The 24,528-nt window shown below is 44.8% G+C and overlaps 1 pseudogene; it reads right to left on the reverse strand.

Annotated features, from left to right (window-relative positions):
• Positions 1-8,274: 8,274 nt before the first annotated feature.
• On the reverse strand, positions 8,275-24,102 carry LOC100840513 (annotated as a pseudogene).
• Positions 24,103-24,528: the final 426 nt, after the last annotated feature.

Here is a 24,528-nt window from a genome sequence, read left to right on the forward strand (position 1 = left end):
ACAGAAAAATGCACGGGCCTTCGTGCAGTAGATGGTTAAATTTTCCTTTTGTACGTTGCCGGAATATTACGGGATGGCTACTGTATCATTTTTCTTCTTTCTCTTTTCTTAGAAAACACGAAGAAGACACACGGTACAGTAGCCATCTTAACTATGCCATCACTTTCCATCAACCCGTCTGTAGTTAGCCTATGATCCGTTTCACTTTCAAGCATCCATTAGATATTTCCAAAGGTACCGGCTAGTACTGATACTAACTTTTCTCTCCCTTTTTCAATGTTATTTTTTCTTATTCATTTTTTTTATAGATGCACGTGTCATCTTCTTTGTTCTCTTGGTATCAGTGTAGGACCTATTACTTTTTCAAGTAACCATCATTTAGTTGTGTCATTCCTCTTTCCTCCACGTTAGCCACTAATTTCTTGGTACTCGTGTAGTATCCGTTGTTGAGGATGCTCTGGAAACATCTCTAACAGATACACCAAAACAGAGATTTGAACTCGTTATTTTCGGTTGAGCTGAACTCGGAAATTCAGTTCCGAACACCTTCTCGCAGAACAGATACCGAACTCAGATCTGAACAATTTAAACAAAAAATTCGCACTCCAGTTCATCATTCACCTACCGCCCAAGTTCATCGTCATCACATCAAGTTCAAACTACACAAAATATACTAGTTAGTAGAAGTAGAAGCAGATTACACAAAAACAAAATTTGCCCCTTCTCGGCGCATCCTTCTCCTCACAGCCGCCTACTCATCATCCGAGATCCGGCGCCTTCCCCTTCGCCATCGCCCTTGACTCGGCGAGGTAATCGGGGTCGGCGTCCTCCTTCTCCCGTCAGCAGGCGTCCTCGTCGGCGCTGAGGAGCAAATCCACGACGACCTTCGTGCAAGTGGGGTCCTCGTCCTCCTCGCTGTCGACCTCCACCTCGTCCTCCTCGCCCTCGGCCTCCTCCTCCTCCTCTTCCTCCTCCTCCTCGCTCCCCAAACCTAGGGTTATGGAGCCTGAGAAGCCGAGCCTCGCCACACGGCGCCAGGTGACGCAAGAGGACTCGGCCTCCTCTCGTAGCAGCTTGGGCACGCTCGAGCTGCCCGCCGCCTCCTCCCGGCAGAACTCCTCCCGCCGGAGTGGAGTGGGTGGCGGCGGCGGTGGGGAGAGGGCAGTTGCGACTGAGGGTGGGGGCTGAATGTGGGGGGGTTCGATCCGAACTTGCCCCTGAATCCAGCATATGTGCGTGGGTTCCGCGGGTGTTTGGAGTAACCCGAATCCGTTTTTTTTCTGGCCAACCCGGTTTGGGTTATCTGCCCAGGCTGTTTTTTCGCCCAAAAACCGAATAGCGGATTTTGTTCGGCCTCGCGCAATTGCTAGAAATGCTGTAATACATTCGAGCAGACACCTGAAACGTGCACACAGTCACAACACATACGTGCACGACTGCACGGTAGACACGGAGGGCAGTGCACTGTCATGTAGTGTCGTCGGTCGTAGCATGTGGCCATGGTCCATGGAGAATGCTACTAATAAACTCAGGCAAACCTACCTCTCTACCGACTCGATCCATATGCCATACACGCAAGTACCGCACTGTATTTGCCTCAATCGGGACGATACGTCCCTGTCAAAAACCCTGCAGTCCGATCTGCCAGAAACTCCGCCCCGAGCGCCCAAGTTGCCGCTCTACACTCCGGAGTCCTGAGCCTCATTTTCCCCCTCCTCTCCTTCCCTTCTCGTCCCCTCCTGCTACAGCTCCAGGCTCTCACGCTGCTGCCTCCTCTCCCTCTTCTTTTCGGCGGCCTAGCCGCTTGGAGAGGATGGGGAGGGGAGGTCCGGCCAGCGTCCTTTCTCTTTATGTACATTACCCTAGTTGTCTTAGAGGCTAGCTGCTGTGAAGCCTTGCCGCCGGAGTTGAAGCCCTGCCGGCGTTTGTCTAGAAGAAATTTTTTTGCTGTGGATGTCACCGCCGGATCCTCCAGTAATGATATCTATGGTTCCATTTCTTCCTCTGCTCCTCTCCTAAATAAATGCCTCCACCCAGATCTGGCTATTTCTTCTTCATTGGTCTTCAATGATGCCAGATCTGTTGGTTTCCCTGTAGTATCCAAAAAGGTCCCTTGCATTTGCCTTCTGGATCTTCTAATTTCGTTCCAAAAAATTCATATGTGGAGATCCTCTTCACACTTCCTTGATTATACTACCTTGGAGTTCATGCGGGTTAGTTCTGAGCGAAGGCATGAGATCCGATTTCATGTTCTGGCCTCTGTTCTTCCCCATTCTGGCGATGTTCTTCCACTCACTGTTATGCGCCGGGCTGGGGCTGACCTTTGCCGTCAGATTCGTCCTTGGGAGGATTCTTGCCCCCCTCAACCTCCAGATTGGAGGCCCGCCAGGCGGTCTTGGGACAAATTTTCTCGGGCTCGAAGAAGACGGCTATGCACCGCTCTTCATATGGTGGTTACAGCCCGTTCTAGGGGCAGCAATGCTCGTCCTTTCGCGGGGCGTCTTGAGTCTGTCGATGCTAAAGTTCCTCCTGATTTTCTTGCATCGTCAGGTCTCCTTTCCTCCATGTTCTTCGGAGGTTGTTGGTTCTGTTGGAATCCCTACATGCTGGTGGCGGCTGATGGCGAGCTCTCGTCGACGGCGAAGTGTGTCTTAGTCGAAGGTAGGGATGAAGCCGGGACTGGCGTGGTGCTCAGGACACGCGTGTTGGCTCTGCATGGAAGCTGGACGCGTGTCAATGGACTTGTTTGTAATTTCTTTAATCTTTCATGTTCTCGATGTACGTCAGGTTGTAATTCGTAGGCCTCTTGGACCTACTTGGTATTAATATAATGCAAGGGTTCTTGAAAAAAACGCTCTGGAGTCCGGACGTACGTACGTACTCCTGTAGGGCACCACTAATAGCATTGCCAGAGGAGAAGCAGCACGCAAAAAATAGTGAGAAGATGCATCGACTGTTCGCCTTTTTCCTTTCCCCGTCGCACACGCATTTACGGAAACCTATGCGTGCAGAGATGCAAGGTACAGGCAAAAGGACAGATGAATGGGTTGATGGATGGAACATCGTCGCAATCCACCATGTCGATCCGCGCGTATTCTCTCTCGCGCGGGCATACGCCTAGCCGGGACATAGCTAGAGCACACAGTTTGTTCCGGGACGGGCGTACGCAATCGCGCGCGGGGGGGTGGGGGGCGGTTGATCGCACGGCACGGCACGTATACATGGTCGTACTACGCGCGCCTCCCACGCGTTGCAGCAGGTGCGTCAGTGCGTGTCGGGCGGGTCCTGCTCAATTCAAGTACTGTTTGGAGTACTTCTGGTACGTACGCCGGGTTTTTTTTTTCGGTAATGCGAGATCCTTACTAACATAACATGAGTGGTGATCAAACAGAATACTGTGGGCTCTGAAATGATTAGCAGCCTCTTAACTTCTTTGATCAGATATATGGCCATGCCTTGAGATCTGTCAGCCACAATCAAGGTGTGTTACATGTACTCTACTTCACTCCATGACACCAAATTAATGTTCGTAAATGTGGTGTGGACTAGGAGTACTTGTTTCTCTTTCAAAAAGACTACTACCCTTGATCATTGCAATGCGTGCTACTTTTTCTTAATGAGAAAACGCGACGAGGCCGGTGAGCCGTCCGTGAGGCCTCAAAGCCAAACAAACAAGCATGAGGCGCGTGGTCTGGGGCCTAGCGTTCACAATCACGGCTAGCTTCTAGCTTAATGGTGCTGGACCCATATACATATATATTATTATATGTTTGATTATGATTATCTTTTACATGATCTTTTACCAACGGAACTACCGATGGTTTTCGTTTCTCCTCAGTACTCACCATATTTATTATTATATTATTTCAGTAGTAGCTAAGTTTATTTCCTTAAGCGTCTTTAGTCAGGTTTATATGGATGATTTTTTATCATTTTTCCAGACAGTTCCACCCGAAGGAAACACTTCTCTACGGTTACAAAGTTCTCATTTTAACGCCATACACACGGCTTAACAGAGAACTACACGCAGAAATTCTTCTATAGGATCCCTAGCATAAGCACCCACCGATATAAACATGCTAAAAAGACCGAGGAAAAAACTAAACTACTTCATTTCACAGTATAATTTACATACGGTTTTCCCCGGGAATCTTACCTTACTACCTTCCCAGTCTTATGTTACAAATGCATTGATTACACATGTTTTATTACAGTGGAAAGTGGTACTACTACTACTAGAGAGCAGATAGTTTTCTGGCTAACTGTCCTGAACTATTTGCTGCTCTGAAGGCTTGTGTTGTGCTCGATGTTTGTGTGTCCTCCAATGCTACAAAGAGCCTCCTTATATAGACATCATGGCTGGCTAAAATAGTGCTCCCATGCATTATTTACCTCACCTTTCTTCATGTCCATGATGCAACTCCTTTATAAGTCCTAGGCTTTTTTATAGTCTTTGGATGCATGCATGCATGGTGATAAGAGGTCTTTTGGCTGCCACTTCACTCTTTGGTTGCATACAAACGTGGCTTCCTCCATCTTGAGAGTAGTCTTGCGCTTTAATGATAGTGTCTACGACACACTGCAGCCTTATTGTCTGTTTCCTTGGCTATTCTTCGTTTGCACACTATAAATCATATGATCCCATGCATTTGTGATCTTGTATGCGGATGATGGGTTTTATATGCCTAATAGATGCTAACGATGGCTCTTAAAATTTAATATTTTTTATTATTTTTAATTTTTTTTCAGTTTTTAATCATATTCAAATCAAATTATATTCTATCAACTATTCATTATATATATATATATATATATATATATATATATATATATATTTTCCGTATTCAAGAGCAGTGTTGGCTTCTTCTTCTTCATGAGGCTTAAGGCTTGAGCAGTGTTAGCTTGAGGAAAGCAATTCTGCCGGCCGACAGCTCGGAATTAGGAGTACTCCTACCTAGCGCGTAGTAGCTATAGTCCATATTGTACCCACCTGACTATATATTGAGAGTACTGACCAATGCTGCATTCACGTGCGTCCTGTCGTCGTGTCCCGACGACAACACTAATTAAGCACTAGACCAAGCATGGGGTGACTACTGATTAAGCTAAGCTAGCTATTGAAGAAAATAGTTTACGCGAATTTAACGTGCGCGCGCGCCCGCAGTTACTATAAAACTTTTGTGGAAAGGCCGGATCAAAACGTTGACAATCGTGGATCCATGCATGATTATGCACGTGCATGAGGTATATAGAAGCCAGGGGCTCGATCACCCTACACTAATCATGGCAAGCACCAAACACGTGCTACGTTACAACAATTAATCTACTCCGTAGCAGCTAACACTACTATCAAGTGAACCAACGCAAGCATGCAGCCTTTGATCAGCGACCGGCCGGGCCGACTATTTACACGTCACGTCGATGAACTCTTACTGTGGCGCCTCAATTTCGACAAAACTGACCCAAAACATAAAGAAATTTAAAATATGAACTCCTGGCGAAACTATTTCACAAGTCTGACCCTTCCGTGTAGCGCCCGCATACTGGACGTTAATCTTGCACTATAACGTCTTTTGACCGGGCATTGGACCGGTGTCAGCGTGGCGTCCCAGTCTAGCGTGGCGACGCCGGGAACCCACGGTAAGCCACTATAGCGCCTCGTCCACGGGCGCTATACGAGTAGTTTAGCGCCTTCTCACCCGGCGCTATGCCCCCGCACCCTAAGGCGGCCGAACCGCTCGGGCCAGAGGCGGAAACACAGAAGGGTTCGGCCCTTTTCCTCTCCTGTAAGAACACAACGGCGGCGGCGGTTCCTTCCCTCCAAATCTCTCCCCCGATTCGTCGATTTCTCTATGGATTCCGGTCGCATTTGCTCCCCCCAGGTATTCTCCTTCGATCCCCTCAGTTTGGTCCGCATTTTGCCCGAGAAATTTCGCTATACATATCTTATGGGATTTGGGGCAAACCCTAGTTTATGTACTTGGCGCAAGAATGTTTGGTCCGAATTATGGAATGGTATTTAGGGTGTCTAGTATTTGGATATGTAGCACTTTCTTGTTGGATATATTTGGGGCAAACCCTTGTATATGTAATTGGCCCAAGAATATTTGGTCCGAAGTATGGAATGGTATTTAGGGTGTCTAGTATTTGGATATGTAGCACTTTTCTTGTTGGATATTAGTAAATCTCAGGGATGTTGATGGATGTTTATTCTAGATGGCAAGAATTGTTCATGTTCATCACGTGGACAAAGAGGCATTTTTGGGAGACAATGTAAAGGCGGACACGGAGGAGCGAGACTTGGTGTTCGATTTTAGTCCAACCTATGCCGAGCTATTGGAGAAAGTGAGGCTTGAGTTGAAATGGATGGAGCCAAGCGACGTGGTAGAGTTGGAGGGAAGACACAATGTTGGGTATGGAGTGCACCTCCGTTGGAAGACAATGTGCATATCTTCCGAGCAACGTTGGGAGGCATACAAAGCGACGGTGGGCCAACACAAGACAAAGCTCTAGAGATATTTGCTACAGGAAAGGCTGTTCCAGATTTTCACATTGACCTGAACCGTAGTGCGGCTTCCCCTTCTTGTGCAAGAAGTCCTGTCCGAACTGAGCCAAATGTTGAGGCCGATGTTGGCAAGACTACAATGAGTCGGCCTGAACCTGAAGAGGTGCAACCATCGAGCTTGATGACAGACGAACAACCTGAACCGTGGCTAGAGGAGAACAATGATATGCATGACAATAATGTAGGTGATTTGGAGGCATATTGTGAGCAAAAGGACATGGACCGTGAAATCCCATTTAACCGAGTATTTGCATCGGATTCGGATGAAGATGGTCCGGAGGAAGAAGTTGATGAGGATGGGTTGACAGCCAAAGAAGCCAACGCTTTCAAGGTTGTAACTGACCGGGATCCAAGTATACCATTGTTCCGTGATGTTAGCCTGGCGGATCAGGCCGTGGTTGACGGTGGCGAAGGGTTCGTGCTTGGACCTAGGCCAAGTTCCAATCGGGATGTGACACAAAGATGGTATGGCATTAAGGCTGGTTTGAGGTTCCGAACATTGCTGAAATTTAAGATGTGGATAAAAGAGTTCTCGGTCAAGCACCATCGACCGTACAAGGTTGTCCACTCTAACAACAAGATTCGATACACGGTTAAGAGTACCGAAGATTGTTGTCCATGGATAGTCCGTGCTAGGCCACGTAAACTAGGGTCCGAATGGTACATCGTGAGTTGTTGTGCAACTCACTTGTGCGATGGCAAGAACATAGATGACCCTATGGTCAAGAACGATCATAGACAACTGACCTCAGAATTCATCGCTTATAGGCTTTCTAATTCCATCAAGTCACTTCCAATATTGCCCATTAAGTCGGTCATGGAGCTTGTCTATACTCTGTTCCATTACCGGGTGAAGTATGGGAAGGCATGGAAGGCAAAGCAAGCCGCATTCAAGATGTTGTATGGTGACTGAGAGGAAGCCTACAACCGTCTCCCAAGGTTGTTGGGTGCTATGGCGCATACAAACCCGGGCATGGTTCATGTGGTCGAGCCTTTTGGCCAACGAACAAGGACTTACAAAGGTGCAACCGTCCGGATTTTTGGCCGTGCTTTCTGGGCTGCCTTTGGCTTTTGCATTGGTTTCAGCAGAGAACAACGATAATTGGGCATGATTCATGGGTCTGTTTAGATCGAAAGTTATACCGTCGCAAAGGGAAGTATGTATCATATCAGATCGCCATCAAGGAATTTTGAACGCGGTGGAGGTTGACATTCCTGGCCATGCTCGATTGCACCATCGATGGTGCATGCGGCATTTTTGTGCCAACTTCTTTAGAGCATGTAGGAACAAGGAACTGACTGACCTTCTTCAAGAATCTTGCAAGGCTTACTCCGATCGACGGTTCACAAACTTGATAAACACATTGCTCGCTTCACGGGACCTCAGCGCAGGGGGGCATGAATTCCTGATTAGACACCTCGATGATAGGTCGAAGTGGGCACGCGCTTTTGATGAAGGGGGCCGCAGGTACGGTCAAATGACAAGTAAAATGGCGGAATACTTCAATAATGTGCTGAAGGGGGTCCGTGCATTGCTCGTTACGGCAATTGCTCAATACACTTTCGATAAGCTGAATGAGTACTTTCTGAAATATTCAGACGAAACCGCCAAGCAGATTCTAGGTACGTGGAAGAAGCGTAATAGGCCTTACGAATACCCACCTAAGGTTGATCATTGGTTGACATATTAGTCACGGAAGGCACACACTTTAAAGCTTGTATGCTTTGACAACGATCAAATGATTTACCAAGTAAACGAGCCTGGATGCTTCCTCATCTTCACTGTCGGAATGAACGACCACCTTCTTGTTTTTCGTCAAATAATCCGATGGTGTAAATCTGTGGGGTCCCTTTCCCTTGTTTACACGCTGCTGCTTAGGGATTGAACGTTGATAATCAGCTAATGTGGTGTCGTCTTCCACATCTCGTCCTTCCTGCATTCGATTGCCCGTAAGACAAATGCATCAAACCTTGTCATAGATTTAACATGACATGACAATTGCATTAATGTTAGCACAATTCAAACCTCATTGGACAAGTCATCTTGAAGATCTTCATCAACATCGGTGGGTGAAGACGAACTAGACAGTGCTGACGATGACATCTCGGGGTCACGGCAACCTCCTATTAGGTTGGCTAACCGCCGTAGCCTATTGCCTTGCTGCTGTATTGTTCAGAAATGAAAAATTGATTTCTCGGTTCACATATATGCAAATACAAGACATCCAAGCACGCACCTTCATAAACTTCCTTAGTGTACTCTCCCCCTTTTTCCCGTGAGGAGTTTCATCGAGAACTATCTCGGTTCTGTCGGCGTCCTTCCTGATCTCATCACGCTGAAATGAGGAAAATAATGTGTAACAACAGAGTATTCAAAAAGCACAAAAGACTGGAGAAGCATAACACCGTTACCACAAAGTGCAAGACATTAGCATATGATGTTTGCCTCTCATCCTTTACAAGCCTGTTGTACTCCGCGTTTGAAGCCTCGTCGAATAGGTTGTCATCTTCCAAAATTTCATGGTTGTATGCGGGCCGGCAAATCTCCGCTCTGGTGTTCTCAAGAAACCAACGAAGGTAGTTGTTAAATGCATCAGGATTTGCCGTCCGTTGGGGGGTTCCTTCACCATTCTCCATCTTGGCCAAGCACCTTTTGAACTTGTCCACATGCGCCCTATGTTCCTTAGGCCAATTTTGTTTGCTCTTCTGTTTTTTTCTATCAAGCCTACAAATATGGAAGGCACCATATTATTGCGGTAAAAAGGTAACACCGCAAAACTTAATGGGAACAACAAAAACTTACTCGTGAAGCTGTATGTTTGTGTCCTTCCACTTTGGCAGATTGGTCTGTAACAACCCAAACTGTTGCATCACACGATGTGGTAGATTAAGTTCAACCGCCCACAAGCATATCATTGGAGATCGCATCAACCACAGATGTCTTTCTTCCAAGCACTCCGGGTTTAGCTCATAATCGAATGGGACTCCGAAATCGTCCCCACTACCATATGGCTGCCATTCCACCTTAAACATATCACAAGCATCGCAATGTTCAGTTACCATAGAGCACTGAAATCATAATAATTTTATGCAATAACAATATTTACCTGCTCAGGGGGTTAAAGTGTCGAACTCGTTCGTGTACTGCTTGTACAGAAGTTTAGTGTCGTTCCAGTTATCTCTCGTACGGTCCCACTTGTAAGCCCAAGTGGGTCTCCGCAGCGGGTCTTTGTGATCGTCCCAATCATTGAATGCCAACGTTTCCAGGCGTCCAACGGGGAAGCGTTCCCAGCTCCAAACAGACAGTAGAAGCAATGGACCACCTATGCCGCTGTCTGGTTTGCTCCTACGACAGGCATTGTCCAACTAAAACAAAAGGCAATCACGGATTAAATTAAGACATGCCATCACAGGTCATTGCACATAGTAACAACAATGAAATATTAATTACCTGCCGGTAAAGGTAGGCAAATGCAGCTGTGCCCCAGCTCCAATTTGACTCCCATACGGTCAAGGCCTTCAGCCAATGCCATTGAGCTGTCCTGCCACCCCCGTCAGCAAACAGAGTGCGTGTGATGACATACCACACGTATACTCGTGCGTACTGCTCAACCACCTCGATGGCAGCATCCTCGGGGCACTCGGAGAAGTTCTCAACTATCCAAGTGTACGTTGCGCCCGCTGGCACTCTGTCGTTAGCGGGGTCCTCAGGGGCCTCCGGTGCCCTACCAATAAGATCCGCCATCTGCTGGCGCCATCCCGAAGAGGCCGTATTGATACATACTAGTTCCCCGCCGATGGGGAGTGCCAGGATCATGGACACGTCCTGAAGAGTCACAGTCATCTCACCGGTCCGGAGGTGAAAAGTGTGGGTCTCAGGCCTCCACCGGTCGACAAGCGCGGTGATTGCACAAGCGTTCATCCAAGGTGTCGACCGGGTCACCATATGGATGAACGGAAGGAGCCCTGTCCTCAAGATGAACGGTGTGTACCGCTCATCGTAATACATGGCGCCTGAGGAGGCACCGTGAGACCTAAGTTTGAGGGATCCAAGATCCTACAAAACAAGTACAAAAGCAATTAAAGTTACGATCGTCTCACTTACACATTTGGAACAAAACAATGACAAAAAGAAGCAACATGTAAATGCTCATTACCATTTGTTCATCCCGTATCAAACGCCCATGGTGAGCCATGTCGTAGTGATCCATTAGGAGCGCCATCCTACATGTTCCAATTAAGACATATTAACAAACGAATGGGACACCCATACTCCGAACTATATCAACAAAGCAAGCCTTTCCTACAAATCCATCTTATGAATTGAAGACAACCATCCAAAGAACAAACCAAACCAGCCATGCCTAAGAAATAATTGATTATAACAGCCATCCCACATACATGGAAAAGAGCATACTTTCTGAGGTCTTGTTATCCCCAACAATACAACTTCGTATAACATATCAAGGTATTTAAACAATAATTTTTTTCTTCATACAAAACTAGCAACTACCGGCCGACCACATTCCACAAAACTACAATTCTCTCATGGTAGCACTTTGTAGAAGATAAACACTTCTGTTTGGTGTTCGTAAGGACTGTAACCAAGTCAGTCTTGTTGTGCCATTTGCAGTTTATAAGATATACCAACTCATGAACTTCCATTTGAGTCTACAACTTACTGCCTAACTTCCCATTGCCATAAAAAAATGGAATAATAATATATTAGAAAGTGCAGCTGATTTACATCTGTGGAGTTCTACACAAGCCCATTTTGAAGGGGAAGGAATTGTGTCATACTGATATGATTTTTTTTGTGCATATGCCCAGAGGTGCCTAATACTCTTATCTTGACTGTTCATGAGTAGGTGCTGGATTTTATTTGAATGCCACAAATGAGAAGTGGAAAAAGTGGCGCATGTATGACTATGTTTAAGTGATAACTTTGAACAGCTTAACACTTCCAGGGCATCAATTTTCGGACATTCAATGGGAGGGCATGGTGCACTGACTATCTACTTGAAGAACACTGACAAATACAAGGCACTGACTATCTCCTTACCAACACCAAACAGAAGTGTTTGTTCCTGATGACCTTCTAGCCGGATCCTAACATGTCATTTTGTTGAAGATTGTGATTCTAGCCGGATCCTAACCCTCGAACCCTAAATGTACAGCGAAATTTCTCGGGCAAAATAAGGACCAAACTGAGGGGATTGGAGGAGAATACCTTGGGGGAGCAAATGCGACCGGAATCCACGGAGAAGTCGACGAATCGGGAGAGAGATTTGGAGGGGAGGAACCGCCGCCGCCGCTGTGTTCTTACGGGAGAGGAAAAAGGCCGAGCCCTTCTGTGTTTCTGCCTCTGGCCCGAGCGGTTCGGCCGCTTTAGGGTGCGGGATATAGCGCTGGGTGAGAAAGCGCTAAACTACTCGTATAGCGCCCGTGGACGAGGCGCTATAGTGGCTTGCCGTGGGTTCCGGCGTCGCCACGCTGGCACCGGTCCAACGCCCGGTCAAAAGGCGTTATAGTGCAAGGTTAACGCCCAGTATGCGGGTGCTACACGAAAGGGTCAGACTTGTGAAATAGTTTCGCCTAGAGTTCATATTTCAAATTTTTTTGTGTTTTGGGTCAATTTTGTCTAAATTCAGCTGTAACGCCAACAGTAACAGGCAGGCAACTAAAGTTCGAAAGAGGCCATCTTTGAGGTGACATTGTGAGTCACATTGCCCTCGATCGATTCCTCGATGGAGTGCACGTCTCAGCCTAGCAAAGGCTATGGTACGTCTCTGCACGGCTACGGCGTAGGCAGACTTGCCTTTTGCCGGACATGTACCCTGTGCCGTGCATGTGCTCGTGCGTCCACGTCGCTGTTACCGTCAAAATCACGATATCGCTCGCCCGCTGGCTAGAGATACCCATTACCCTGGGTGCAGGAACATCCCCATGCACGTCCCGAGGAGGGAGGGGGGCAAGAATATTTCCTGGTACAGCTTAGCTGGCCTTGCAACGGGACGAAACGTAAAACACCGAACAAGGCGAACACATGTGAGTGAGGTCCTGCAGGTACCCCTAATTTGGAGTTTGAATTTCCATATCCAAATATTTTCCTATTTTTGGGTTAGAGGTTTGATCTAATTTTCGGATTGCTAGTTGACAATATCGAGAACCCTCGGGCTTCTCCGATTCTTCTAAAACAATAATTTGGTTTCATCGATTAATAAAGACACTGCAGTACAAGAAATCGATAACAATCGGAATGAATATAAACAATGAAAATCATCGATAAAATTAAGAGCTCCATCATGTGTCCTTCGATTAGCGCTCCTAGATCCATCATATGTGTCTTGAGGTTGCTCCTGTTGGTTGATCTGTTTAACAGGAAACAAATGCCTGGAATCACGTTCTAATTAAAAGGGATGTGTTTTGAGAAACTAATCCACGTCCTTAATCACATGACTGTGTTTTAGGAATTAATCCATTAACATTGATTCCACTAATCGCGACCTGATCGGGGCACTTACCAACTAATGGTTTCGGCCCCCCGTCGCGCAGCGCTATATAAATAGGGAGCCTCTGCTGTCTCACGTGACCACGTTCACGTGAGAACTTGCCAGCCCCGACACAGCTCTAACGACCCTACCGATCTAGGGAGCGCTGAAGCGTACGGGAAGGTCGTCACCACGACGCCGGTCACCGGTTAGTGCCGGTATCGGCCTGAAGGATGCCGGTACCTCCTTCCTACGGCAACTACCACGATGGCTTCATCCTCCAACGGACGTATGAATATCTCTCCTAATCTCTTTGCATTTTGTACTCTAATGTTAACCGGTATGCTTTTTATTGTTTAATCTAATGAATGGTTATTAGATTCTAACAATGGTATGTTTCAGGATCTCCATGTGGTTGAGAGCCTGAGCGATGAATATCAGGATCAACATTGTGTGTCACGTTAATATTCCGTATTGGCAAATAAATCTTTTGGACAACGGGGGATGGTACATATACCCGTTTTTCTTCAAGATTAATTTCCCTTGTTTCCGTGACTTCATTATCCTCAAAAAACACCGCTTGTCTAGTCTCCACAAATTTTGTGGTGTGATTCGGATAATAAAAACGGTATCCCTTTCTCCTATGAGGGTATCCAATAAAATGGCATGTTATCGTTTTCGGATCTAATTTCTTAAGTTGTGCATTGAAAATTCTTACTTCTGCGGGACAGCCCCACACACGTAGGTAATTCAAGCTCAGCTTTCCCGTCCACATCTCGTAAGGAGACCAAGAAGGTCCACACCCAAATGAAGACCAAGAAGAAGCAAATGAGGATCCCCAAGTAGAAAATAATCCTCAAGAAGAAAATGATCCTCCTTCACCACCACCTCTTTTGAGAAGATCACAACGTGAAAGAAAGAAAGTCATCCGAGAAGATTTTGTCACTTATATGAGTGAGGATGTAAATAATATGGGAAAGGTGGAGGATCCATCCTCATATAAGGAAGCCATTAAAAATGAAAACTCGTCTGAATGGGTAGCTGACATGGAAAACGAGTTAAAATCTATGGACACGAATAACGTTTGGTACTTGGTAGAAATTCCCGATGGAGCTAAGAGGGTAGGCTGCAAATGGGTCTACAAAACAAAATATGACTCCAAAGGGAATGTTGAAAGATTTAAGGCAAGGCTCGTCACAAAGGGGTTCACACAGAGAGAAGGAATCGATTATAATGAAACTTTCTCTCTTGGGTCATCCAAAGATTCTTTTAGAATCGTTATGGCATTAGTAGCTCATTATGATTTAGAGCTACATCAAATGGATGTTAAAACTGCATTCCTAAATGGCGACTTAAATGAAAATGTTTACATGACTCAAACGGAAGGTTTTGTGATGAAAGGTAAGGAACATTTAGCATGCCGTCTAAGGAAATCCATCTATGGCTTGAAGCAAGCTTCAAGACAATGGTACCTCAAGTTTGATAAGATTATCAGAAACTTTGGTTTTACGGAAAATGTTGTGGACAACTACATATACGTAAAATTTAAAGGCAATCGTTTCACAATTTTAGTCCTGTATGTGGATGACATATTGTTGGCATGTAGCGATAAGGATATGCTACATGAGACCAAGATTTTTTTGTCATCTAATTTTGATATGAAAGATCTCGATGAAGCCTCATATGTCCTTGGCATTGAGATTCATCGAGATAGGTCTGAAGGCACATTAGGACTATCACAGAAAGCATACTTTGAGAGAGTACTGAAGAAATACAATATGCATAAGTGCTCTCCCTCACCTGCTCCTATAGTCAAGGGCGATAAGTTTGGGACATTTCAATGTCCGAGGAACCAAATTGAAACTGATCAGATGAAATCGGTTCCTTATGCTTCAGCTGTCAGAAGCATCATGTATGCACAAGTATGTACACGCCCTGACTTATCATTTGTAACCGGGATGCTTGGCAGATACCAATCAAATCCAGGACCAGACCAATGGAAGGGCGCAAAGAAAGTCTTGCGTTATATGTAAGGTACTAAAGATTACATGATAACATATCGGAAGTCTGATTACCTAGAAGTTATTGGTTATTCAGATTCCGATTTTGCCGGGTGTGTGGATAGTAAGAAATCCACGTCAGGTTATATATTCACACTCGCCAGGGGAGCCATATCGTGGAAAAGCTCCAAACAAACGTTGACTGCTTCATCTACGATGCAAGTAGAATTTGTGGCATGTTATGAGACCACTCGGCAGGCTGTATGGTTAAAGAATTTTATTCCCGGACTTAAAGTGGTTGACAGCATTTCTAAACCACTTGTATAATACTGCGATAATGAACCAACAGTTTTCTATACAAGTAACAACAAGTCAAGTGCTGCTGCCAAGCACATTGACATCAAGTATCATGTTGTGAAAGATAGAATCCAGGAGCAAACTATTAACATCAAGCATATAAGTACGACACATATGCTTGCGGATCCGCTAACTAAAGGCTTACCACCCAGTATTTTTCGTGAGTATGTTGCCGGCATGGGACTACTGGAAGCCTAATGATCCTGGAATTTTGAGGACCGCTAAAAGGAAACACTCCCAATAAGAAAAATGTTATCTTTTGAAAAAAGTTATATACTATAGGTATTGAGTTTTAGAGGCATTTCATTGGTCACTGTAACACCTTACTTTGGTATATTATTCCTGCGGAAAAGGACAGATGTGTTAAAACTAACGATCAAAGGGGAGAATGTTGATTGATCTGTTTAACAGGAAACAAATGCCTGAAATCACGTCCTAATTAAAAGGGATGTGTTTTGAGAAACTAATCCACGTCCTTAATCACAGGACTGTGTTTTAGGAATTAATCCATTAACCAACATTAATGGATAATTCCACTAATCGCGCCCTGATCGGGGGCACTTACCAACTAATGGTTTCGGCCCCCGTCGCGCAGCGCTATATAAATAGGGAGCCCCTGGTGTCTCACGTGACCACGTTCACGTGAGAACTTGCTAGCCCCGACACACCTCTAACGACCCTACCGATCTAGGGAGCGCTGAAGCGTACGGGAAGGTCGTCACCACGACGCTTGTCACCGGTCAGTGCCGGTATCGGCCTGAAGGACGCCGGTACCTCCGTCCTACGGCAACTACCACGATGGCTTCATCCTCCAACGGACGTATGAATATCTCTCCTAATCTCTTTGCATTTTGTACTCTAATGTTAACCGGTATGCTTTTTATTGTTTAATCTAATGAATGGTCATTAGATTCTAACAGCTCCATGTATTCGATGACGAAATTGCATAACATCATGCTTGCATAAGCTCGATTAGTCTCATAGGTTTTGAAAACACGGTCATTCACCAAACAGTGGGAATCTAATAATCGTTCAAACACATCATGGTTGGGTGCCCACCCCTTGCAACAACCTGTCAAAGTGTTGCCCAGTCGATGAATTGGTAAGATATTAAAAAAAAAGCACACCAAAAGACGAGCCACGAGAAACACTAACTCCATCGCTACTGCACCAGGAAGAAGACGGTGTCACAATACCAGTCTTCGATACGATGTCATCTCCAATTTCAAGATGCCAACGCTAAGCAAACATATACTACCTCCGATCCAAAATAAGTGCCCACTAGTTTAAAATTGTGACACTTATTTTGGATCGAATGGAATACCTAACAAAACAAATAGCAAAACTAAACGCTAAATGTTGATCCATGGTTATCTCTGTCTCTCAAGGCCAAATCTGCTTTTTTTCGAGACAAAGGAGGCAACTGGAGATTCAAATTTTCTCCAAAGCCGGCGGCGAGTGTCTTCGGCCTCAGGCTCTGTAAGAGTTTGCGCTCTCGGCAGCCCAAGCCATGGAGTGAAACAGGCCTACCAAGAAATGAGAAGTGACGAGGCCGAGGGTACATTGCTCGCTTCCCGTCCTGCCTGGGCTCGTCTCACGATCTGCATGAAACGCACGGACCGGTGCTTGGGTTCTACCGCGCAGGCCCATTTGCTGCTCAGAGCGTCGCTTCATTCACCGTGGTCGTGCAGCCCATTTCCTTTTCGAGGCAGGCCGAAGTAGTGGCACTCCCTCGCAGCCCATCGGTCGCACAATGTTTTTCCTGTAAAACAGGCCTAAAATCAGGAGGCCACCTGCTTGCGGCCTGCCTAGACGCGCGGTTAGCACGGCCACGCCTCCTCCAGGGTTTGTCAAATTAACTTCGATCGACGCCGGTGTGTCCAAGATCGGTTATTCTCAAAACAAAAAAACAAAAAAAACCCGGCAAGACTCTAGCTTGTTGCCGATCGCTTACGTAAGGCTAATCTACATCAAGGGGAACTTTTTTTTTGGAATGTTTGGAGATGTACCTGGTCGTACGCCATGAAGGAAGAAGATTTAGCCATGAAATTCTCAATTTTGGTTACAGTATCAACTAGTAGTAACAAAAAGAGTATGGTTCCTTAAAGAAGAAAACAACCCACAGCTTAATCTACAACCCTGCTCTGCTCCCAAAGACCAAAATCCAGTGTACCTACGGATACAACAAATTCGAGGCAGACAATGTGCCCACCTGCCCCACCCCATGGTACACATACCGGACATATTAAAGCATTTCTCAGCCCATACCTACGGGATTAGACTAATGGCCTCTCCCGGGATCACATTAGGGCATGAGCTTACGGCCACCAAGTTGGCGCGCATATAAAAAACGCAATCAGATTCTCTCGGCTGCACCAATGGAGGAGCAACCATGATTGGGGGCCCCTAGTATAGCTTATCTCGTCCATCGCCTCGTGGGTGTGTGCTAAACTAATTAACCAGTAATCATGCATGCAGTGTGTGAGATCTTGATCCTTGAACAATTAAAATTAGTAGTAGCTGCGTTCATGGAGGAGCCGGGCATATCATGCTGGGGCGATTAAGATATCTCATGGCAGCATCTTCCGGTACATGTATCCCCAGCAAGAAGCATCTGTTGTCCCCGTTTGCAAACGTCCTGATCTACTCGAGATCTTTGGTGCGTGGGTGGGTGTGTTGATGGATGGATGGACTCCAGATTCTCTGAACCTTCCTACTGCTTATGTTTTATACAAATTGAGAAAAAGAAATCTTCTTTCAGTACTCAATATATAACTATCCACTGGAGTAAGGAACTGCATATTTCTTTCTGAAATTATTTCCCTTTCTGTTCTGTCTGCCTTTCCAAATGACCCTGTCCCATCCATCCACTGTTTATGCGTGTACATCCGTTCAAGCTGCAGGTAGGTCGCTAACCTGCCAACGGAGAAGCAAGGGACGCATGGCGTGGTGATTATTAGAGTATTATTATACCGCTTGTTGCTTAGCACCCGGAAGAATATTTATATCCTGGACTACCGACAATACGAGCATGACCTTACAACAAACAGTACAGCAGTACACCACTATGCAGCTGGATCAGATGTGCGTCTCTCACGCTACACATGCTGACACGCAGCATTAGAAAGTTTCCCTGACACTTGTTAGTTGTACTACTACTAATATACTCCATGTAGTTGTACTAATATGGTTTGGTTAGAAGTGATAAAAATATAGTATGTATCATAACCAGGAATCAGATCTTCTTGTTTCTGAGACTAGACACTGCAGGTGGGGGTGGAGTACTAAAATCTAGTTGACATCTTGGCATGTGCCTTGATGTGATCAACCATATGTTATTATCTAATAGCTGTCCTCTATTTCCTCTTTTTTTCCAGTTCATCTCCTGTGTTGAAACAGCACAAGAATTTGCAGCGTGGATCCTGTGGCCTTTTGTGAGTAAATGATCTTGGCACTACTGTTACCCGGCCTATTTCCATGATCGAATCAAATTTGTTCACTGTCTGGGAAATGGAGTAGTTATCTAGTAGTAGTACTATCTGGTTGGGAACTCGAGTCAGCCACAAGCATCCAAAGGTGATGTTGTCATGCCAGAAGACTGGCCTGGAGATTACTTCTCCTTTATATCATCCAGAACAAGACAATTCAGCAAAACCACTCGAGTCTTGTCCAATACGAGTCCACTGAATAATGAACATCTAGAGCATAATTCACCATCTCTGTACATCCCAGATTTAGCCATCTTTGTCAGTTACTTAAGTTAAAATCTCAGCAAGAACAGAAGCCTGTGAGGACTGATTAAAATCCTCCACCCAAGTGCTGTCACTGTTCACATCCATCAGCACCACTTGGAAGTGTGCATGAGAAACAAACAAACAAGCAGCAGGTAGCAAACCCTGTCCAGTCCATGACTGCTTGCCATGATGGTGACTAGTAATTAACAAAGGCCAACTAAGTGGCTTGAGTGCTAGGCAACGCTTAGCTCGCAGTCAACTTTTTATCCTCTTCTCTAGAGAGGGTGAGCGCTGCGCCAGCCTTTGGATTAAACTAGACGGGATTAGCAAGGGAATATTACTTTTTTCACATCACAAAGCAAGCATGTCTGCTCTAGTTTATTGATTGATTCCATCAGCAAAACCTAAGCAGCAGCAGTAGTAGTGAAAGCTGGTGGTGGCCGCATGCCGTTTGACCGGACCTAGCTAAGCTTTTAAGCTCATTTGTGCGTGAAACTTTGGGCCTGCCTAAGCCTAACTCCAGGGAATTTGCGAGCCAGCTTTTCATGAGTTAGATTTTCTAGACGAATCTGCGGATGCTGTGCCCACCAATAACTACTATCCTAGAGCAGACAGAATATTATCAGAAAGCTACTACTACTATCTCTGATTTAGGCCTCCATCAAAAGCCAAGAATCCAAGGTTAGCCATTGCAAACGGGAACCGGCCGGGATAAAATAGCATCAAATCAAAGTGGCATGTTCTTCCTTCTTTTTTTGTATCACAAGGGCAAACTAGCAGCAGGCGCCCTTTTAATTTTGACAGTTTAAAGATACTGTCATTTAGTGGTAGATTGGGAACAGGAAGGTAACTAGGATGGGTTTGTCTTGTCCCATCTGAAAATTCGGCTGTTACTGGAAACATGTGAAGATAATAAGAAGGAATGATGGTTTGGTGGGGGAGAGGGATTCAGATCTGCCACATCAATACCTTGTACAAGCAGCTAAACGAACAGCTTTTTGGTGTCAAAGCCATCATGTCCTTCTCAGTGAAACGAAACGGAAAGAATCCGAAAGTCGCCATCACCGGACAGAATCGCTGTCATTATGCAATCTCCATGCTAGCTGGTAGCTCAAAATCTCCGACTTCCACTTTGTTTATTACTGCCAAAGCAATCCATGGTATGATTGTTAATTAATCTATGGCTTTTCCGAACATGAACACCGCCGTACCTACAGCTTTAAAATAATGACCAAGGTTGATCTCTCCCAAATTGTATAATCAACTATGGTCATGATGATAAGGAGGAACAAAAGGATCGATGACTTGTCAAATTGGATATTGTTTTTGGAGTATAAGGGAGAAAGAACTTGCATTCTGGCTTTGTTTAACCAAGGAGATGAAGATTCCCCGTCGACCAAAATTGTTTTCGATTTGGGAGAAAAGTTCATATGAAAATTTATGGTCGGATTCTTTTCTAGAGCCCGTACTATATCTTGAGCAAGAAACTATTCCATCCATCGCCTTTGGTCCTCTACTTGCAAGTGTTGACAAAAGAAATTCTTTCAAAAAGGAGAGAACGATTATTTTCGTCTTATCAAGTTGATCCAACCACACCTCGTGGCATACGGGGTTAGCTATCTATCTATCTATTTCTATTATATACTAAAAGCAATATGAGGGGTACCAAGGAAAGGCTCCACGTTGATCCACATCACCTCAATTAATCTGGACGTTGGATCTGGGATCTAAGAGTCGTAGAAATTTGTTTTACGTTACGTACGTTCCTTGCGAGCGAGGACCGATTCGGTTCGGAATTCCGGTGCCGTGCGGACGAGTGGCTGGGTCGTTCTCGCGTGCACGGGGCCTCGGCACGCTAAGGCCGTGCGTGCATGGTTCCACATCGAAGCCGTGCACGTCTAGCATCTAAACGAGGATGTGGACTAATTAGGCTGTACTCATAGTCAAATCGATGAACCACCATGCATGCGAGTAAGATTCATTAAAGTTTTTTCTGCAGCTCCACAGATATGGTATACGTACGTGCAGACGTGCTATGTTCGTGTTAGGCATGCATGCACAACCATCATCGAGTGATCCAGTTTTGGAATAAATATATCATGCTATTTGGAGATTTTGGCGTTGTTGGAACCATGGTGATTTCCAGTGTTCTATTGCACTGATCATGTTTGACTACATGAAATTAATTACTCTCTTCGATCCATAATAAGTCAGGGATTTAATACTAAATTATACTGCTCCCTTCGTCAAGGTGGAGCATGCCAAACCAGAAGCCACCACCGACTGCTCCACCTGCATGCCTTCTTCCTTATCTCTGAGATAAATTAAATCGCAAGAGGAAGTGTTACCAGTTTGGCGAGCGAGGGAATAGAGAGAGAGAGAGATTTACTCTAGGGTGACGGGATTACTACACAAGATTTGTAGAGAAAAGGAGAGAAGTTGTGTGAGAGTGGGAGAGGAAAAGAAGAGACGAAGGGACACTAGATTACATAATTGATACCTAGGAAATGCCTCTTGCCACGGTGTGCATTCGCACTCTAGATCGTCTCAATGTGTTGGGCATTGAGATTGGTCATGGTTTGTATTTCAAAATGTATTAGTCATATAAATCATGCACATGCACATGCACTGCTCGCAGTATGTCCAATATGTTAACTAAGTCAAATATTTATTTATGTGGCGTTAGACGATATATATGCTACGACAGGATATCATGAGAATATTAAGAAGAATATTAAGAAGTATAAATATATTTGATGGGCTAGAATAACTTTTTAGAGTGATTTAATTAAGACCCATATAGACCCAATATGTTATAACTACTGATAATTAAGTTAATATTTTGTTTTTGTGATGCCAAAAGTAATATACTATGTTACGTGAAATATGTGTTACGGCGTTTCAACTTTAATAATTCGTTGTTTTCTTCACATGTCATGAAAATATTAAATAGTAACATGTATCTATATTTTGTAAGAAAAAAATTATTGGTATTTAATGCAATCCTAGCATGTGGGGCGGCTGTCTCTTGGTCTCTCTCCCCACCCTGTGTCGCCCCCTCCTCTCCCTCTCTCTCATAGCCCGTGGCATTGGCCTGCTGGACGGGATGCAAGACAGGATATCCTGCAGCGACGGTGGGTGGCAGTCCAGATTCCGTCTATCGAGGGTGGCCCTAGATCCGATCGGTGATGCGCCATCCTGACCGGCAGAGTGTAGAGAGAAAGGGAGAGAGGAGGGGGACGGGTAGCGCAACTATCGAGCCATTGGTAACGAGCGGGAAGCTTGCGAGCCCATGACCGATGAGTGCGAGAAGTTCCTCCAGATGTCGTTCCTCCAATACGAGACTCCCCGCACATTGGCAAGCACGAGAAATTCGTGCGTGTGCCTGGTCCCGTCCCCGCCACCTGCGCTGAGGAAGTAGGGAATGCACAGTCGGATGCAAATGCGAGCGGCGCAACGACACTTGACGGAGAGAGAGAGAGGAGGGACAAGGCAGCAGGTGGGGAGTGGGGGGTCTACCATCATGTATATGGCAATGTAGAAGATGTCTTATATTTGCAAAGGAAATATAACGGTACAAATCCGAAGACAGGTGCAAAAAATCCGCTCTGCTTCTAAGTGGTGGAAAAAAAGTTCAGTGATACAAATTAATATTAAAAATATAAGCCAACAAGGTGAAAAACAGTAACTTACGTTTTGAAGTCAATGATGGAATGGGCTAATTAGCTAATGCTATCCAACTAACGTTTAGAGACTGGACGATACAATAACTGAACTAAAACTTGATCGTCATTCTTCTAAACATATATGGAGTAGTATTTTTTTTAAACTACCATGGACAACGGGAATCATCATACGTCTATTAGGATTTTCTGTATGCATAAGATACTTACAAAAATATAATAATAACATATATATAGGTTACAATAATATCCAAGCAAAGTAATAAAATGGTTTTGCTACAGAGAAGTCCATCTACTGATTTTTAGTTAGACATGAGTCAACGTGCTGACCATTTGATCTTAATCTAACGGCAACACGTGGGAGATGTGAGAGTGGGATGACATTCACATTTTAATCCAACCGGCTCTAATGTGTAGTTTTTTCTTAAAAATCAATCGACTGAAAAATAGCACACCCATAATAGAAATAGCCCACACACACATAGGTTATAATTTTCTCCGTGCAAGATAATTATAAACATAAATGTTATCAGACATAGCCCGCGCATTTCGCGCGGGCCACCATGCTAGTTCTCTCAAACAAAAACAAAAGACAAAAAAAAAAGTTGATCCGACCACACAAGTTCAAATACACCTTCTCTACATAACATGATGTACACATCCCAAACAGTTATATGATACAACAAATTGTTTAAAAACAAATAGGCAAAATGCACTTCAAGGGGGGAGGAGCGTCTGAGATGAAGACACCATCCATGTTGGGTGAAAAACATCATTGATCACACCCGCTCAACTTTTAGTACCCACGCTGAGACCCTGTACTTATCCCTTGGTCTCTGAAGCATATACCAAGTATGTAGTCAGTGCATATATGTTTGACCATTAATTCGTACTCTAGTAAATTGTTGTACTCACACCTTTCCGGTTTATAAATTCTTTCTTTAAGTTTGTAAGGACGGGAGCCAGGAAAAAATAACATGAAGGGACAGAACAAAGAATACTGTTATTAGGGGGCCAAAACAAAGAAATACACACTATATAGTAGGGTTTATAGTATAAAGAAGCAGTACTTAGGCGTGATTTTGAATTCCACTGTTTGTAAGCCCATTCGTGCTACAGTAAATCGTTCTCCTTCCTCCGTTAAACAAAAGATGTGTCTCCGCATCAAAGCGAGCGTTGATGTGGTTCCAGAGCGCGGAATCACTGTACCACTTACGGAAGCACGAACATTCCAATGGCGGTCTTGTCCATCTGTCCACTCCCGTATTCCATGCGTTGTGAGGCCAGTCACGCTCGGAAAAAGCCTATGAAAAACCATCTGGATGCTGGAGATTAGAGATAGGCGTGCAGTAGGCGAGTAGCACAGTTCGGAACTTATGATTGGTGCCAATTTCTGTGCTACCAGCAACCATTTTGCTATGCGTACTAACAGTTCCATTTTTATTTTTTTTGAGAAACTAACAGTTCCATTTTGCACGCGTGTGCATGTTGTAAGTTCCGATCCATATTAATTGTTTCAAATTTGCCTAAATATGGATATATTTATGCCTAAAAAGCGTCTAGTTACATGTAATATTTCGACAATTAATATGGATCGGAGGGAGTAGTACAAGAAGAGAAATTTGTTGATTGGTAATTAGAGTACTGTGCTTTGGCTTTCTCTTGCATATGAACTATAGAGAGAAATTTGTTGATTGA

This window comes from Brachypodium distachyon, chromosome 2 (assembly GCF_000005505.3).
Source record: "Brachypodium distachyon strain Bd21 chromosome 2, Brachypodium_distachyon_v3.0, whole genome shotgun sequence".
Classification (NCBI taxonomy): domain Eukaryota; kingdom Viridiplantae; phylum Streptophyta; class Magnoliopsida; order Poales; family Poaceae; genus Brachypodium; species Brachypodium distachyon.